General features: G+C 43.0%; 1 protein-coding gene across 3 annotated transcripts in view; it reads left to right on the forward strand.

The window, feature by feature from the left end:
- The first annotated feature begins 3,157 nt into the window (after positions 1 to 3,157).
- The window catches only part of Mga (MGA, MAX dimerization protein), a 124,878-nt gene continuing 115,054 nt past the window's right edge, over positions 3,158 to 12,981 (forward strand). Inside the window, exon 1 of one of the 3 annotated variants that reach the window (XM_026787703.1) lies at positions 3,158 to 4,868. The gene's annotated coding sequence lies outside the window, so the exon portion shown is untranslated. The remainder of the gene's footprint in view (positions 4,869 to 12,981) is intronic. The other 2 variants (XM_026787704.1, XM_026787705.1) reach the window with 2 other exon arrangements.

Consider the following 12,981-nt stretch of genomic DNA (forward strand, 5'->3'; position numbering starts at 1 on the left):
TTTTCATGTCTAGAGTTCATTTCCAAGCCCTCTCAGATTTTACATATATTTAGTCCACCACATTAGGCGCCAAATTGTTGGCGGAAGTCGCTTGTTGGTTTCCAGCTGCTCAGCCCCAAAATAATCACACAAAACTATATTAATTAAATCACTGCTTGGCTCATTAGCTCTAGCTTTTTATTGGCTAACTCTTACATATTAATTTAACCCATTTCAGCCAGGCGGTGGTGGTGCACGCCTTTAATCCCAGCACACAGGAGGCAGAGGCAGGCGGATCTCTGTGAGTTCGAGACCAGCCTGGTCTACAAGAGCTAGTTCCAGGATAGGCTCCAAAACCACAGAGAAACCCTGTCTCGAAAAACAAAAAAACAAAAAAAAATTTAACCCATTTCTATTAGTCTGTGTATTGCCACAATGCTGTGGTTTACTGGATAAAGTTCTGGCAGGGCTACATGGCTTCTCTCTGACTCCACCTTCTTTCTTCCAGCATTCAGCTTAGTTTTTCCTCCTGAAAGGTTGTCATGAACACCCCTCAAAAAAATTACTTCGCTCAATAAACAACAGGAAGAAGTTTAGAAAGAACTATGCCCATATTCCCAAATATTGTCTATAAATGTTTGTTTACATTTAAAGGGGGATATGCTATAGAGATTTGCATTGGTATAGATCTTGCTCTATTGATACAAATTTAAGGTCAATTTTGTTAGTTTTAGTTGTTCCCCTATAACTCTGCTATAGGCCCAAAGCAGTTCTTTTATCAATGACAATCACAGCATACAGAGGGAAATCCCACATCACAGTTCAGAAACATAACTCTAGTCCCAGGGAATTAATTGCCTTCTTCTGGTCTCTTTGGGCACTGTATGCATATGGTACCCAGGCATACTTGTAGACAAAATATCCATAATTTTTAAAAAGTTTTTTTAAAAAATTTAAAATTTTTAAATCTTTAAAAAAGATGCTGGGTGATGTAACACACCTTTAATCCTAGCACTTGGGAGGCATTGTCAGACAGATCCCTGAGTTAGAGGCCAGCCTGGTCTACAGAGCGACTTCTAGGACAGCTAAGGCGATACAGTGAAACCCTGTCTCAAAAAAACAAAACAAACAATAAAAAGTTGGACTAATATCTTATATATAATATATACATATAGTGACTTTTTATATATCCATTTATTTATTGATGTATATTTGCTGCTTCCACTTTTCAAATATTGCCAGTAATGTTGCTGTGATTGTTGGTGTACAAATAATCTCTTTAACACTCTGTTTGCTGTGATCCACGACTTTATCCCAACATTCAGAAGACAGAGGCAGGTAGATTTCTGTGGCTAGCTTGGTCTACATTTTGAATTCCAGGCCAGCTTGAGCTGCATAATGAGATTTCTATTTTTTTCTTCGAGACACGTTTTCTCTGTGTAGCTTTGGAGCCTGTCCTGAAACTCTCTCTGTAGACCAGGCTGGCCTTGAACTCACAGAGATTCACTGCCTCTGCCTCTTGAGTGAGTGCTGGGATTAAAGATGCATGGCACTACTGCCCAGCCACCTCCTCCTTTTTAATAAACAGCAGCAACAAAACTCATCTGCTTTCACAGCTGGGTACAATGGCAAAGTCCGTGTGATTCTACCATTTGGAAGGTGGAAGCAGACGGATCAAGAGCTTGAGGTCACCTTTGAGTACTTAGTTTAATCCCAGCACTTAGGAGGCAGAGACAGGTGGGTCTTCCTGAGTTCAAGGTCAGCCTGGTCTACCCAGCGAGTTCCAGAAAAGTCAGGACTATACAGAGAAACCTTGTCTCAAAAAATAAACAAACAAACTAAGGTTATACAGTGAGACCTCATCTTAAAAAATAAACTGGAGAGATGGCATAGTGATCACAGCACTTATTACTTTTGCAGAGGTTTGGTTGTGGAAGGACCCTTAAAAGAAATCCCACACTAGCTCAGAATTGAGAAATAGACAGTTATTTATTTAGGGGTAGACTCACAAATCAGAATCTTCTGCTGAAACATAGATCAGAACCTGAATCCCATAGCCAGAAAAGAGAGAGAGATCGGACGCACGCTCTACATGGGGAGATATAATATAAGAGGCCACGCCCCTGTGGCTGTAAGACTTCCTACAGCATTTGGTTTCCCACATATCCATGGGGGCTAACAACAGAAGATCTGATGCCCCCTTCTGGCTTTTCTGCGGGCACTAGGCACTCGTGTGCTACAGATGCATACATGCAGGAAAACACTCATACACATAAAGTAAAAATAGAAAAATCTTAAAAACAAACAAAGAATATGCTGTACTGGACAGAGAACAGGACTGTGTTCGAATGCAACCATTGGCAACAATTACTACTGACATTTTAGAATGTTTTGTAATCAAGAACTACGACAGATATTCTAAATTTTTTCCCTCAAAATCATTATGACAATCCAAATACTAGGTAACAGTGTCCCTAGTTCTCTTTTCTTCTAGTTCTCTCTCTCTCTTCCTTCCTTTCCTTTTTTTTTAAACTAAAGGAACTGGATATATTAAAAAAAAGTTCCGGATTCTTTTCATAGCCAGGAAGTGAATCACAAGCTGTCACATCTATCAGACTTCAAGGCTCTTTCTATTACAGTCTATGGATTTTATTTTTGAGATAATGTGTTATATAACCTTGAGTGGTCTCAAACAGGCTGTAGCTAAGGATGACCTAGAATTTTTGGCCTTCTTGCTTCTGCCTTCCAAGTGCTGGGATTACAGACGTGTGCCACAAAACATGGTTTATTTGGGGCGCAGAGGACCGAACTTACCACTTTCTGCATGCTAGATAAGCCCTCTACCAAGTGAGCTACATTCCTAGCTCTAGAGAGTGGATATTAAGCCCAGTTTATCAATTTGCCTAGAGAACATATTAAAATATATTTTCTCTGATTTCCATGAGACACTGAGGGATGATAATATCAGTAGCTTCCAGAGTTGTTGCTAGAGTTAAATATAAAGATGGGTTTCATATAAGTACCGCGTGCTACCCGATTGCGCCACTGGCAGAGGCAGGCAGATCTCTGTAAGTTCGAGGCCAGCCTGGTTCCAGGACAGGAACCAAAAGCTACAGAGAAACCTTGTCTCGAAAAATCAAAAAAAAATAAAAAAATAAAATAAAAAAATAGACGGGTTTCTTAAAATAAGCTTCAACAGATATGATAACATATGTTTATTTAATGCTTTTGGTTTCTTGTCCAGGAATTAATTTTAGGATATTAGAGTGATGAGTACCGTCTAACCAGGAGTGTGCTCTTACATAAGGTTTTGGCTTGTAGTACTGTAAATAGACCTGTTAACTAACAGCTAGTCTATAACTGTGACCTTGTGAGAGTCAGGATTTCTCAAGCTGAACATCCTTTGACTTATCACAGTTTTGATATCCTCAAAGCAGATGAGTTGTGAATTACTGTAAGCAGGGGCTTCATTGTGGGTAGAATACTAGGTTCGGCTCAGTGGTGAATTAGCTAATGCATTACAAAACCAATTCATTCTAGTATAAGCCCACCTTTTCTTAGTGTTAGCACATTTTTGTTTGCATAATTCCAATGTGCTACAAATTGTTTAGGTAAACCAGGGCCTATGCTGGGGACATGCTGTCGATCTTTTAAAAAAATAAAACAACCCCACTCCTCCTATTTCTACAACAATAAGCTTATTGAGAAAGGTCGGCTACTCCTAGAGAAATTCTAAGAATTACAACCATTCTTAAGTGGTGGTTGTGGTAGACGGGATTCAAGTCGCGTTCTAGTCCATCGATCACGAAAGGCTGATGGTTCTTGTAGGTAAACACCCTGGCTGTTTTTCTCCAATGGTCACTGTCAGCAGGCAGTGCTCCACGAAGGCAGGCTGAGAGGTTTTCCCAAGAACACACCGATCAAACATGTTGGGGAGGAGGGACTGAAAGTGCCTGGTGTACTGTCACAGTCCGGTAATTTACCCCAGCCGCCTCGTCCAGGGACCGGCTTTCAAAGGGACACCAAAGCAAAGCCCTAGAGGTGACAGCCAGGAAAACGGGAGAGGTGGCTTTCCCGGCATGCTCTGCAGCACACTGAGGGGCGCCAGACGCATCCCGGCGTGCAACGGGGAGCGCCCAAGGGCGATGGTTCACGGCTCCTGGAGGGGCAGGCGAAGTTAAGCCGGTAGGTGTGATCTTACTTAGTTCCGGGACCCCACTTTCTCGGTTCCCCTTTAAGGATACCGCCCCGTAAAGGGCAGAAGGAGGTCTTGCGGCCACGCTCCCTTTGCGCGTGCAAGCCACTTTCGGTGCCGCTTCGAGCACCGTGCCAGGTGATTAGCGGCCGTGGGCGGGCCCGCGAGCGGCACGTGACTGGGCCCGGCAGCCAATGACCAGCCGGGTGGTCCGGCAGCGCGACGATCCTGGGACCCCGGAGCGGCGCGGCGTGGGCCGACTCCCGTCCACCCCGCAGGTACGCGCAGGCGCCTCGTTTGTCACGCGTTCCGTTCGTCCCTACGCGCCCAGTAGCGTGTACCCGGCCCGAGGCGTGGAGAGTCTGTCGTGGGTGTTTTCGTGGGCAGGGGGACGGCGAGGGTGAGTGGAGGGGGGCGCCGTGGCGTCACGTGCGCACCGCAGCCTATCGCCGGCCGAGGCGCACCCGCAGCCCTCCTGGCGCCCCGGGGTGCGACGTGTTCCGTGAGACTCGGGCGGGCCCTCACTGGTGGTGCGCTCTTTCGAAGCGCGTGTGCGGCCTGGAAAATCTGCCGGCGACGTTGTGTTCGCCCGGCTCCCGCGCAAGCACCGGCGACAAGTTCTCGGCAAAATGGCTGCTGGAAACAGTCGCCTAGCAGGGGCAACGCTGGGGCCGCGTGAAGGTCACATGACGAGGTTGGCAGCGCGTGCTGCTGGCGCGGGGAAGGGGGAGACTCGGGGCGTGGCGAGTCACGTGTCCGCGGCTCGCGAGCCTGTGATTTCGAGCGACTTTGCTGAGGCCTGCTGGTCGACTTTTACCCCTCCCTTCTCGAAGCCTGGCAAGCATCCGTGAGAAGCTGTGCGGTGCAGTGGAATGAACCTTACTTAATCTGGGAGGCTAGATACGGGGTCCCCGCCTTTGGCCAGTTTTGTAATCTTTCTATGTATAGTTTAAAAGCAAGGTAGAGATGATTGTTTCTTAAGGTCTTATTAAGGCCCATGATTCCCTGGCCGCAGTTATGCGCAGAAAACCAAAATAACAGGTGGTAATGAGGAGTGAGGCTCAGTTACAGAAATTGTTTAGAAATTAGAAGGTTTAGGCCACAGTGAACAAATTATTGATATTTATTACCGGACAAGTCTTGCCCTCAACCACTCCATCTACCTCTTCGGTTTGAGGCTATGTAAACCAGGCTGGCTTCGAGTTAACAGATTTTGTTCAGGTGCTGGAGTTAAAAGAATGTACCACCATGCCCTCTGGCTTTATCTGTCTTGATTAGTTCCATTTTTGCTGTATATTTGTTTCCTAAAGCTGTCTGAAAGGGCCTAGACTTAATACTTGTAAGAATGTTGAAGCTTTCTACCATCCAGCCTTTGTTTTTATCAAGGTCAAGGCTTTGTAGAAATGAGAAACCTATAAATTATACATTGCCAATCACTACTAATAACACGTTTTATAATTTTCAGTTTTTTAACTTTTAGAGACAGAGTCTCTCTCTATATAGTCCTCTCTGCCCTGGAACTTGCCCTGTAGACCAGGCTGGTCCTGAACTCAAAGATCCTTTTTCTCTGCCTCCTGAGTGCTGGATTAAAGGTGTGCACCACATCATGCCTGGCAGATAACACACCTAACCTTTTTTTAAGTTATTTTTTTAGGGCGTCAGGGATCAAGCCCAGGGCCTCAAGCACACTAGACAGGAGCTCCACCACTGGACTTCACCCCTATGTACCACTGTTTATATTTTATAGTTTCTTTTGATTTATCTTTACTTAAAATATCTTGGGATTTTGTGGAAACAATGTGGAAAATATTCATTGAACAATCAATAGGTGTCACTTTTGAATAATTACACAAATAGCTAACAGTTTTTTGGTTTTTGAGACAGGGTTTCTTTGTCTGACCATCCTGGAATTCACTCTGTACATCAGGCTGGCCTTGAACTCAGATCTACCTGTCTCTACCTCCCAAATATTGGAATTAAATGCACGTGCCACCACCGCTCAGCTAATAATATCTTTATAGCCTGGGTTTCTAAGTATTGTGTATGTTCTATGTAGGCCTTATGGATCTTGAACTTACTATGTAGCCAGGGATGATCTTGAATATCTGATTCTCCTGCCTCTATCTCTTGTGTGCCTGGATTACAAGTGTGTGCTACAGTACCCACATTTGGTCTATTCAATACTGGAGTGGAACACAGTGGAACCAGGCAAGCATTTTAAATTAAATTTTACTTTAAATTGTGTCTGTCTGTCTGTTCTTAGAGCCGGAGGCATTGGATACTCCTGGACCTAGAGTTCAAGTCAGTTGTGTACCGCCTCGTGTGGGTGGTGAGAAATAAACTCATTTCTTCTGCAAGAGCAGTAAATGCTCTTAGCACTGAATTATCTCTCCAGCCTTTAAGAACATTTTTGAAAAAAATTCTTTTTGTATTAGTGAATATATTAAAAACCCTTTAATAATCAAAATGGTTAGTCTGTAATCTCAGCCCTCTAGAAAGAGATAGGCTAGTTTGGGTTACATACCGCCACCCTGTTTCAAAGCAGAAAACCAACATACATAAGTAGCAACCTTGAAGTAAACAGGACAATGAAACAAAATAATGAATACCCTGTGGGAAATGTTGGACCATTAAGCTAATCATTTGGGAAAAAAAATCCATACATTTAAATCAAACTCAGGTGAACTAATTATTTAAATATAAACGGTGAATTAGGACAGGGGTGGTGGTGGTTTACTCATTTAATCCCTGCACTCAGGAGGCAGAGGCAGGCAGATCTCTGAGTTCAAGGCCAACCTGGTCTACAGAGTGAGTTCTAGGAGAGTCAGGGCTATATAGAGAAACCCTGTCTTAATACCCCCCACCCCCCAAAAAGGGTGAAATTAGAAAATTACTACTTTGGGACCAAGTGAGTGGTATATATGCTTGTAATGCCAGTATTTCGAAAGTAAAGAAGTAAAGATACCTCTTTAATGATGAGTTTCAGGCCAGCATGGACTGCATAGTGAGTCTTGTCTCAATTAAAAAGCAAGATTGGCCGGGCGGTGGTGGCGCACGCCTTTAATCCCAGCACTCGGGAGGCAGAGGCAGGCGGATCTCTGTGAGTTCGAGGCCAGCCTGGTCTACAGAGCTAGTGCCAGGACAGGCCCCAAAGCTACAGAGAAACCGTGTCTTGAAAAACCAAAAAACAAAAAAAAACAAAAAAACAAAAAAACCCCACAAATAATCCCCCCCCCCAAAAAAAAACAAAGGCAAGATTGCTGCTTTGAAAAAACTGAGTAAACAACAGAGGTCAGTGCACATGCCTGTAAATTCAGCACTTGGGAAGCAGAGGCGGGATTACCACAGGTTTAAGGCTAGACTGAGATGGCTTAGTGGGTAAAGATGTTTCTCCCAAGCCTGACCATCTGAGTTCAATCCCTGGAATACAGATAGTGGAAGGAGAGAAATAGCTCCCTCTACATGTACACTGTGGCATGCACCTATTGATACACGTTTCAGTATATTGACACACACAATAGATAAACAAATGTTAAAAAGAAGCCCAGAACAATATTCAGGGGTTTCTCTGTGGTTTTGGAGCCTGTCCTGGAACTAGCTCTGTAGACCAGGCTGGTCTCGAACTCACAGAGATCCGCCTGCCTCTGCCTCCCGAGTGCTGGGATTAAAGGCATGCGCCACCACCGCCCGGCTAAAGATTCAGATTTGTGAAAGGAAAAAATAATTCTTGCCTTCAAAACTTGTTTAGCGATAAAAGTTTTGCTTTGTTGCCCAGATTGGTTTGAAATTTTTTATCCTTTTGTCTCAATCTCTTGAATATACTATCCTTTTGCTTCAGTCTCTTGAGTAGATGAAATTGAGCAGTAGTACCAGAATATACTTTTTGTAGTTAAAATCTTGTTCCTGTGTTTCCCTTCCCATTTTTTCTATTTTTATATTTTGAGACAGAGTTCCTCTGTGTAGCTTTTGGAACCTGGCTTGGAACTTGCTCTGTAGACCAAGCTGACCTCACACTCAACAGAGATCCTCTGCCTCTGCCACCTGAGTACTGGAATTCAAGGTGTGTACCACCACCACTGGGGCCTCCATCCCCCATTTTTATTTCTTCTTACCTGCCTAGATTTGTCTCAAACTTGCAATGTAGTTGAAGCTGGTCTTGAACACCTGACCTTCTTGCCCTAGAAGGAACACTGCCAATTTCTGAATATTTGAATTTCAGGCACATTCCACCATTCTCAGATAGCTAGGTCTTTTTAGGCTTTTGGCTCGATATTTTCTCAGAGTTTGCTTGTTATTGATGACTCTGATAGTTCTTGCTATGTATTCCTGGTTGGCCTCTTTCTCTGTATATAGACCAAGACTGGAATGATCCTCCCACATTTCCCTCCTGAGTGCTCAGATGTAGTTGAATATTTTGAGCATGAGATGCCTACTAGAAAGCCAGGGGTAGCTGTTGAATAGGGAAGTGTTCAGATTTCAACCTCAGAGTTGAACATGGTAGCATATATCTTTAATCCCAGGATTTAAGAGGCAGAAGGCAGAACTTTTTGAATTCAAGGGCAGCCTGGTCTGCCTAGGAAGTTCCAGGCTAGCCAGGGCTACACGATGAGATCTCTGTCGTCTTGTTGTTTTTCCATGATAAGGTTTTTCTGTGTAGCCCTTGGAACTCTCTGTAGACCAGGCTGGCCTTGTACTCAGAGATCCACCTGCCCCTGCTTCCTGAGGGCTGGGATTAAAGTCGTGCACCACCACCTCCCTTTTTTACCCACTCCTATTTTTTTTTAAATTAATGTATATATTCTGTTTGCATTGTATGTCTGCAGGCCAGAAGACGGTACAAGACCTCACTATAGATTGTTGTGATCCAAGCCACCATGTGGTTGTTGGGAATTGAACTCAGGACCTCTGAAGAGCAACCAGTGCTTTTAATCTCTGAGCCATCTCTCCAGCCCCATTTCCATCTCTCCAGTCCTCCCCTGATGTAGGAAATCCTTCTGTTTATGTGTTGCTTTTATTGGTTAATGAATAAAGAAACTGCTTTGGCCTTTTGATAGGGCAAAACTTAGGCAGGCAGGGAAAACAGAACTGAATGCTGGGAGGAAGAAAGAGGGAGAAGCCATGGATCCTCTGCCTGGGACAGACACCAGTTAGAATCTAATGGGCCAAGCAGTGTTTTGTGTGTATGTGTGTGTGTGTGTGTTTGTTGTTGTTTGGTTTGTTTTTCGAGACAGGATTTCTCTGTAGCTTTGGAGACTGTCCTGGAACTAGCTCTTGTAGACTAGGCTGGCCTCGAACTCGCAGAGATCCGCCTGCCTCTGCCTCCCGAGTGCTGGGATTAAAGGCGTGCGCCACCACCATCCGGCTAAGCATTGTTTTAATGAGTATAATTTCTGAGTGGTTATTTCGGGGCTAAGCTAGATGGGCGGCAGGGATGAACAAGCTGGCTGCTCCTTACAATTGGTGCCCAACGTTGGGCTCGAACCCATGACCCTGAGATTAAGAGTCTCATGCTCTACCAACTGAGCTAGCTGGGTGGCTGGGATGAACAAGCAGGCCTCTGCTTACAACACCCCCCTTCTATTTTTTAGAAAAATTCTTATTTGTATGTATGTATGTGTTGAGTATATGAATGTAACATGTATGCTGGTTCCTTTGGAGGCCAGACGAGGGAGTCATATTCTCTTGAGTGGGAGTTATAGGCAGTTGTGAGCTGCTGGGAACCGAACCTGGGTTCTTTGAGAAGGCATTGAGTAAGCTCTCATAACTCCTGAGCCATCTCTTCAAGCCCCCATTTCTATTCTTTGTTTTTTTTTTTTCTGAGACAGGGTTTCTCTGTATATCCTTAGCTGTCCTGGAACTCGCTTGTAGACCAGGCTGGCCTCAAACTCACAGAGATCTGCCTGCCGCTGCCTCCCAAGTGCTGGGATAAAAGGCATGCATTACCCCCGTCTGATGAGAAAGTTAATTTTTTTTTAAAAACCAAAATTAGTCGAATTTTTTTTGAGAGATGGAAGACTAGGAGTTCAAGACCAGCATTGGCTGCATGAAACCCTGTCTGAAAAAAACCAAAAAACAAAAGTCAGGATAATAACTAATCCTAGCATGTGGGAAGCTGAGTAGCAGGATCATTTTAGATTCAAGGCTAGCTTGGGTTACATACTAAGCTACAGGGCAGGCTGGACTACACAGACCCTGTCTTAAAAGTTAAGAGCCAGACAGTGGTGGAGCACGCTTTTAATCCCTGCACTTGGGAGGCAGAGACAGGTAGTTTGAGGTCAAGCTGGTCTGGTGTATAGAGAGAATTTCAGGATATCCAGGGCAACATAAAAAATCTCTGACTCTAAAAACAAACAAACAAACAAAAAACTAAACAAACAAAAAAAGAACAGAAAAGGGGCTTGAGAGATAGCTTAGCAGTTAAGAGCACTTACTGCTCTTATAGAGTACCTGAGTTTAGTTCCTACCACCTGTGTCAGGTAGCTCACAACTGCCTATAACTCCAGAGCCAGGATATCTAATGCCTCTGGTTTTGTGTGTGTGTGTGTGCATGTATGTGTGTGTGTTTTTATACACTCATACTTGTTTGTGGATGAGCACTTTTCAGGAGTCCATTTTCTCCTTTACCATGTGGATCCCAGGGATCAATAAAGACCTCAAACTTGAAAGCAAGCACCCTTACTGACTTAGTCATCCCACTAATCTGATTTCCTTTCTTTAGAAGGTATTTCTATTCATGGCTAACTTGAAAGACAAGACTTTATCACCTGGTGGCTGCTGGGATTTTTGCCTAACCCATACTATATTTTTCTCTTAAATTTTAATGAAATTGTACTTGTGCTTTAAAAAAAATTAAAATTAGGTAGCAATGTATTTTCTCCCAATTTGGATTGATAGTTGGTCTCTTACTTCATTTCCTTTCCCAGAGCTTGTTGTTTGTACTTTTGTTTATAGCACAATATAAAATCACTTGGCATTTTCATTGTTTGTGCTTGGCATGTGAACAGATGCTTAATGATAATGCGTAGAAAGTTTATATTTTTTTATTTGACTAATAAGTAAATTAAAATTATATCTGGGGATATAGTTTAGTTGGTAGAGTGGTTGCCTAGAATGCACAGAGCCTTGGGTTCAATCCCTAATACCACATGAACTGATCATAGTGACGTGTAATACAACCACTTGGGAGGTGGAGGCAGGAGGATCAGGAGTTCAGGGTCATCTTTGACTATATAGTGAAGTGAGTTGGAGGCCAACCTGGGCTTCTTGAGACTTTGTCTCAAAGTCTCAAAAACAATCTTTTTTCCCAACAATATATAATCATGGATTTCTAGCTGATTTTTTAGACTCTTATTATGGCAGGTTTTATTTTCACTGATATTCATTGTGATACAAGTTAGCCAGTACAAAGTTTGAAGAAATAATGTAGGAAGTCAGTTCAAAGACATGGCAGGAGTGTTTTTAGTCTTTAGGGCTGAATAATGTTTATTCTTTGGAAGCAGCTGTTACAATAGATTCTTCCTTCTCTTGCCCACCTTCCCACCTACCTTCTCAGTAGTCAAGAATTCTATTTTAACATTGCATATGTACTTTGAGCTCTTTGCCAGAAAAGGAACCTAATGTAATAAATCCAGTATACTCAGCAGTCACCCCAGGAATGTCCTTTTAGTTGTTGCATAAGAAGGAGAATTAATGGTGTGAATTGTAAGTGTGAGAGTTTGAGTCTGTGAGTCTACAGTAGAGTTGATTATTTTGTTATTCAGCATGTCTTGAGCACCTTCCCTCTAGGGGCCAAAAATGAGGTGTCCCTGGGGAGCCTTAGAAAGACATAAAAGGCAGTTCTCTGTATAGGAGATCTTGGCAAATTGTTGAGGAACTCAAACGTAACAATAAAGAGTAGTTTGATCTTAACAAGAAGTATGTCAGTAAAAGCAGAGTGATATGGCACATATGTCAAGGACTTGAACTTCTTAAATCCATAATTACATTCTCAAGAGTTATATGCAGTCATATGCTAGTTTTCAGCTTTTTTCTTCCTGAATTGAAGATGGACTCTCTGGTGTTTTTGCCGCAGCATCTCAATTGTTGAGATTGCAGGTATGAACTACCACACTCAGCTAATTTGCATCACTTGAACTTGACTTGCAAATTCTGCATGCGTATAACTTTTTTCCCCACCCCCGTCCCCAATGCATCTATAGTCCCGTTTTTTTGTATGTGTTTGTGTGCATGTGGGGGAGATTGACATCTAATGTCTTCCCCAATCATTTTTCACCATGTTTTTGTATGTGTACTTGTTAGTGTGGATGTGTACAAATGTCAGTGTGGGTGTGCATACATAGAGCTCTGCATGGATATGAGGGTCCAAGATCATGCTGGGTCTCTTTTCATTTTTATTTATATTTTTTTCTCTACTACTAGGTCTCTGTAGCTCATTTCTGCTAGACTGGCCAGCCAATGAGTTTTAAGGACCTGCCTGTCTCCTCACCTCACTCTCCAGCAGTGGTGTTCATTGGATCACACTGTTTTTTATTTTATTTTATTTTATTTTATTTTATTTTATTTTATTTTATTTTTGTTACTGGATTCTGGGGATCCACACTCAATTCCTTCTGGTTTCTAGCAGGCACTTGAATGACTGAGAAGTCTCTTATTATACCTTATTATTTTGAGGCAGTTTCCCAATGAATCTGGAGCTCATTGATTTGACTAGACTGGATGGCCCACAAGTTCTAGGGTTCTGCTTGTCTCCACCTTCCCACAACTGGGATTACAGATATGACCAGGTTTTTTTTTTTTTGGTTTTTCGA

The sequence above is a fragment of the Microtus ochrogaster genome (assembly GCF_000317375.1).
Source record: "Microtus ochrogaster isolate Prairie Vole_2 chromosome 14 unlocalized genomic scaffold, MicOch1.0 chr14_random_1, whole genome shotgun sequence".
Taxonomy (NCBI): Eukaryota; Metazoa; Chordata; class Mammalia; order Rodentia; family Cricetidae; genus Microtus; species Microtus ochrogaster.